The 6,535-nt window shown below is 51.3% G+C and overlaps 1 pseudogene; it reads left to right on the forward strand.

The window, feature by feature from the left end:
- The first annotated feature begins 5,479 nt into the window (after positions 1-5,479).
- Positions 5,480-6,303, forward strand: LOC103585288 (annotated as a pseudogene).
- The last annotated feature ends 232 nt before the right edge of the window (positions 6,304-6,535 follow it).

Raw genomic sequence — 6,535 nt, forward strand, 5'->3', positions numbered from 1 at the left:
ACATAGCAGGTTAGGGCAGCCCCTCACCCTCCTGAGAAAGGGGTAGCTTACAGATAACTAAGAAGGGCCCCTCAAAGCACACAGGAGATCTGACCCAAGGTGTTTCCCAGCTTGCTCTGCGGACATGCTGTGGGCAGCTTCCTGTACTTACAACTGTCCCTGGCTCATCGGGCACCTGATAAACTCACAAGCTCCTTTTTTGTCTTGGTTTGGTTTGGTTTGGTGTTTTGCATAATTCTTTGCTGCCTACCGTGATTCTCCACACTCCAGCCATGAGCCACAGGCCAGCTTTGGGGAGCAAAGACCTCTCCTTTGTTGTGGGACTTTGGGAGGTCAGATACGTCAAAGGTCACCAGGAACAGGGGACAGGAGACGGGGCCAACCCAAGCAAGGAGCTGTGTGTTTTCCAGGGTGAGGGGTGAGAGGGTCCAGGGGAGAGGTTGCGCAAACGGTCCAGGAGCGTCTGCTGCAGCCTAGACGGTTGTCGCAAAGTGGCTCTGACATTTAGTGCAAGTGGTAAGAAAACCTTCCTAAAACATAAAAGGTATCATGGTTAAAAAAAAAAAAAAAGATTAATAGATGAATACTGCCAAACGCCTTAGCCATGCATAGCTCATATAGAAGCAACTGTAGTGGCTTGACCAAGGGGATTTAGACGGGTGGGTGGGTGGGTGGGTGGGTAGCTATTAGTGGAAAATGGTTTAAATTACTCAGGTTGTTTGTTCATATGCTTAGAAAGTGCTTGCTTCATAGAGTTGAGATGGAAAAACCTGAATCCCTCATTCCTTCCATAGTCTCAATCCCTCATGTTTGTCCTGGTCTGAGCATCTCATCACTGTGTGTCTTAGGAGTTTACAGATCCCTGCACACACACCAGCCCTCCTCATTCCTTCCATAGTCTCAATCCCTCATGTTTGTCCTGCTCTGAGCATCTCATCACTGTGTGTCTTAGGAGTTTACAGATCCCTGCACACACACCAGCCCTGGTGGCAGACACTCAGGAGAGACACAGGACCCTTCCCACACCAGCTGCGGGGACGGAGGGGGTCATGGCATGTCTTCCCCACTTTGGCCATCCCAACAAACCTGTCTGTCCTCTTGCACCAAGTGCACACCCCAGGCAGCAGGGGTGTCTCATCCAAGTGTCTTCGCCACTAGACACAGGCTGACGGAGCTGCCAGTATCTCGGACACTGCTGGCTTATGGGTGCAGAGAAAAAGGACATGACAACTCACGCTCTGAGCCCTAACGCTGCAGAGGGAGGTGACCAATTACGAGGCCACATGTGACCTGCTGGTGAGCAGTCTTTCCGAGCCCGTGCAACCCGCCACCCCAAGGTTTTAATGTGTGTTCAAGGTAAGCCTTCATAGAATAGGCATAGGGTTTTTAAAAACTCAATACATGTGATATTTGTCAGATGGCTGAAGAGATCCCTGAACAACCCAGGAGAGGCAGAGGAAAGTCTGTCTTGTTTGTTATGAGACCTCAGTGCACAGCCCACAGCCGAAGCCAGATAATTCCTGCACAAACAAAAGAACCAAGGAGTGAGGACCCCTTCCCAGAAGTCTCCTGCAGAATTCCTCTTGGCCGATGCCTAAGCTGTCACCAGCAAGGGACACCCTGATGCCGAAACCTGAACCAAATCTCCCTGCTCCATCTTCACATGGCTTCTCCTCTGTGTGTGTCAAATCTCCCTCCACCTCTCTCTTAGAGGGACTCTGTGGTTCCATTCAGGGCTCCCCTGGTAATCCAGGGTAACCTCCCCATCTCAAGATCCCTGACAATCACATCTGCAAAGACGCTGCCATATAAGGTGGTGTATTCACAGATTCCAGGTATTGGGCCGTGTGTATCTTTTGGGGGCCATTTTCAGCTGACCACTGATATTAACTTGGAACTTGAAGGATCTTGAAACAGGCTGTGCATCTTCACAGCTGACAATGCAGAGATTTCTGGGGCCTTAGCAAAGGGAATGTGGGCTCCAGAATGTGCTGCCATTAGCTGGGGTCCATCCTCTCAGAGCCCGAGGGAGCATGGTGCTGCCAGGACAGGTCAGGCAGCCAGTGCTTCTGTGCCCACAGAGCTCTGCACATGCTGAGGAAGACTGTGGTGAGACACTGGGAGTGTGTCTGTCTGCAAGTGAGGGGAAACTTGCCCACAATACCTTTACCACACTGCCAGCAGATGTGTAATTTTTCTCAGATAAGCGCTTTGGAGGCAGAGGGATGCTGAGTTGGTTCAGGGGCTTGACGTCAGGCCTGGCATTTCTGTGATTCTCTCAGCCTTTCTTTCTTGCTGGTTACCTCATAATAACAAAATGGCAGCTGCAGCTCCAGGCATCACTTCCATATTTAAGGGAGAGAGAACAGTGAAGGAAAAAAGGGTCAGCCCCAACCTTGTCTACTCCTTTTGTCTGGAAGGACAGAACCTTCCCAGAGTGTCCTCCTCATCCACAGAGGATTTCTACTCAGGTCTCATTGGCTGCCCTGGGTGACAGGCACCCCTCATTAACAAGGGAGGTGGGAATTGCGGGCATGCTGGCTGAGATTCTGGGTTCTCGGTGGGGCTGCTTTGGAAATCTGTAGGTGCCTCTTTATGTCCAGCACCGGCAGGCCCAAGCCTTTACACATTTGAAATATATAATATTTCGCTATAAATTAGTTTCATTTTTCTGTTATACCAGTTTGGGCATTATATGTTTTTCCCCAAAATTACATGTGTCGGTCATAATACCTATGAATCTCATTTCCAAACAGAAAAGGGGACGTTATAAGTATTTGCCATAAAGGGGTTTAGACTCACTGGCTTGGACAAATCCTGATTCTTCCCTGTGTAGGCTCATGGCTGCTCTTAGCTAAAGCAGGTCCTCTTAGCAGCATGGGGGTGGGGGAGAGCGGTGTGTTACCGAGTCTGGGCCAGCTCCCTGCATTGGCATGGCAGCGGACAGGAAAAGGGGCCCCACAGAGGCAGCCTAGCCTGTGTGGTCACCTGGAAACCCTAACCCCAGCCACATGAGGGGCTCAGCGGCTGCCCAGTCAGGGTGTCTGGGGGTGGGGAGGGTCTGAGGCCTGTCTCTCGTAATCCTGCAACTGTTTGCTGCCAAGCTGTGATCCGCTGTCCCTACCCTCTAATGAGGCCACCAGGGCACAGCCTTCCTGAGTCAAAAAGAGGTGCAAAGGCCATTTTCGCCCCGCAGGAGCCAGGTGTGTGCAGCTGGGAGACCTGGAGCCTGAGGTGCCCCTGGGCCTGGCACACCCAGCACCTTTTCCCACAAACAAAACAGATCTGACTTCTCCTGCCTTGCTGTCAAGCTCAAGGCTATAAACGGAAATTGCAACTAATCTGCTGGGATTTCCCCCCTTTAAATTTTTGTCATTAGATTTTAGGAAAAGAAATTACAGAAGTGATTCATGCTCCTCGTAACAAATGAAATAATACATGGGTGTGTCAGGAAAACGTCATTAACCTCCTGCTCTGTGGGCTTCCCTGCCATGCTCAGCCAAGCAGGTGCAGACACCCCTGAGCTTGTCCATCAGCACGGTGGGGTCGAGCTCAGGCGTGCATGTGGCCTTCTCTGCATGCCCCCCAGCCCCACCATTCACTCCTGGAACCACCCAAGGTGGTGCTGCCCCTGTAATGCACCTGCTGGCCGTCTCCAGTTTGGGCCGACTGCAATCCCTGCCTATTTAACCTCCCTCTCTGTAGGACAGACTCTCCATCGTGGGACTCCTTCAAAGGCTGTCCTTGTCTCTAATTTGTATTTATTGATTTAAACTTTCTCAATTTAAAGAAAAGCGGCAAGTCCAGTTCAAAGAGCTTTTTCCCAAACATCTGAGAGCAAGTTTACAGCCACCCTCCACTCTCGGATCCTTGAGTGTCTATTGCTACAGACAGGGCTGTTTTCCAGGTGACTTCGCTGCGGCCGCCACGAGATCAGACAAGTTCTACTGTCCAGCCCCCTATGTCCCAGCATCCAACAGTGTCCTGCAGGGCGGTTGGCAGCAGGGGCCTCAAGATTTTATTCTCCTTCCTTCTGGAAGAGCCCCCGTCTTTCCTGGATCTTTATGACCTTGACGCCATGGAAGAGTCCGGACGGTGATAGGTAGGACGCCCCTCTCTCTGGGGGCGTGTGCCTCGAGTCCTGCAGGGCGGTTGGCAGAAGGGGCCTCAAGATTTTATTCTCCTTCCTTCTGGAAGAGCCCCCGTCTTTCCTGGATCTTTATGACCTTGATGCCATGGAAGAGTCCGGACGGTGATAGGTAGGACGCCCCTCTCTCTGGGGGCGTGTGCCTCGTTGTGGCAGGAAATGTGAACAGCTGTCGCCAGCCTTGTCAGTGCACGATGCTGATATGTTCGGGGGCCCGCTGTGCTTGAGTTACTCCCCGCTTTGTAATTGAGAAGTATGCTGTGGGGAAGGCACTTGGAACCTGTGCAAAGGTCTCTTTAGAGATGAGAGGGGCTCAGCCTTGCCGCTGCAGACCGACGTGCTCCCCACTGTGGCCACATCCCCACCATCCTCGGGCACCTGCTTCCTGGCATCATAAGATGCCATGACTTGCCAGGGACTCTCCCTGCCCCAGTCCCTTCTCCAAGGAGCCCTGGATGCTTTTCCTGGGGGCTGTGTGAGCTTATTATTCTTGGAAACTTTGTCTATATTTACTTACATCTATACTTCTTTACTTCTAAAATTATGTGTATTGAAAGTCACGGGCTCCCACCCATCCCTCCACATCCAACACGACACCACAGGTGCGTCTCAGCTCCCCCACCTCCACACTGCTGCCATCTCCACAAGGAGAAATCAGCCCCATCACGGCTGTACCCCTGTCCCCGTGCAGGAGCCCCCCAACATCACCTGGGCTCAGACACCCTCCCTGGGCCCAGACACCCTCCCTGGGCCACCCACCCCTCAAGATACCTCCTCTCTGCTTGGTTTTAGGACTAAATCTTTCCAAAAGGAAATATAAGGGAAGGCGAGAGGGAGGAAGGGACGGGGCAGGTCAGCAGGGCAGCGCCTTCGGTCCCCTCTTCTGTGCGTCCCATCTCCCGCTGCCTTCCTCTTATAAGGACACCTGGATGGACAGTCACTCCATATCTAGAAACCTAATTACACCTGCACAGTTTTTGTTATCACACAAGGCACAGTCACAGGTCCCAGGGTTAGGATATGGGCATCTTTGGTGGCCGTTATTCAGCCAGCCACACAGCTCTTCCCAACTCCCTCCTGGATGTGGCTGTGATCCCCAGACCACAGCAGCCGTCTTGCCACCACAAGTGAACATTTCTTGAGTTCGTAAGACAAGCCTAGCACTGTTTTAAGTCACAGAAATAAAATGGTTATTTCCAAGGTGTTCCCCCAACCCTTGCCCCATTTCCAGTCTTAGAATGGCCCTCAGACATCACGACAGAAATCTTCTTCCCTGCTGTGGACACTCAAGGCTCCAGAAGACACATTTAAATTCTTTTTCTTCCTCTTTCCATGCCTAGCACAGCCGTGGCTCATGGTCCCAAGAAACATTGAAGTGGGCAGCAGATCCAAAGCCTTGGACGCTGGATAAATTGGCCGGTGTGTTTGCCCCCCGTCCATCCGCCGGTCCCCGCAAGCTGAGCATGTCTTCCTCCCATCATTTTCCTAAGGAACAGACTTAAGTCTACTCTGACAGGAGATGAAGTAAAGAAGATTTGCATGCAGCGATTCACTTAGATTGTTGGCAAGGTCCGAACTGATGTCCCCTGCCCTGCTGGTTTATGGATGTCATCAGCATTGATAACACCGGAGAGAACTTCTGTCTGGTCTGTGACACAAAGGGTGGTTTTGCTGCTCATCGTATGACGCCGGAGGGGACCAAGTACAAGTTGTGCAAAGTGAGAAAGATCTTTGTAGGCACAAAAGGAATCCCTCACCTGGTGACCCGTGATGCTCACCCCATCTGCCACCCTGGTCCCCTCATCAAAGTGTATGACACCATTCAGATTGATTTGGAGACTGGCAAGATCACAGAGTTCATCAAGTTTGACACTGGTAACCTGTGTATGGTGGCCAGAGGTGTTAACCTGGGAAGGATTGGCACGGTCACCAACGGAGAGTGACATCCTTGCTCTTTAGACGTGCTTCATGTGAAAGATGCCAATGGCGACAGATTTACCTCCCGGCTCTGCAACATTTTTGTTATTGGCAAAGGCAACAAACCACAGATTTCTCTTCCCCAAGGAAAAGGTATCCGCCTTACCATTGCTGAAGAGAGAGACAAGAGGCTGGCAGCCAGGCTGAGCAGGGTGACATGTCTCCGGGCAACATGTTAGAAATGTCTGTGTGCCTAATGAAAGATAATATGGCATGAAAACATAAATAATTTTTCTTTATGAGATGAAATTTGCATCACATAAGATGAACCGTGTTAAAGTGTACAATTTGGTGGCGTTTAGTGCATCTGCAACGTTGTGCAACCCACCGCCTCTTTCTGATTCCAAACATTCCCACCTCAAAAAAAAACCCCATCCCAGTCACTCCCCACACCCTACCCCCGCAACCACG

The sequence above is a fragment of the Galeopterus variegatus genome, unplaced genomic scaffold (assembly GCF_000696425.1).
Source record: "Galeopterus variegatus unplaced genomic scaffold, G_variegatus-3.0.2 Scaffold228, whole genome shotgun sequence".
Taxonomy (NCBI): domain Eukaryota; kingdom Metazoa; phylum Chordata; class Mammalia; order Dermoptera; family Cynocephalidae; genus Galeopterus; species Galeopterus variegatus.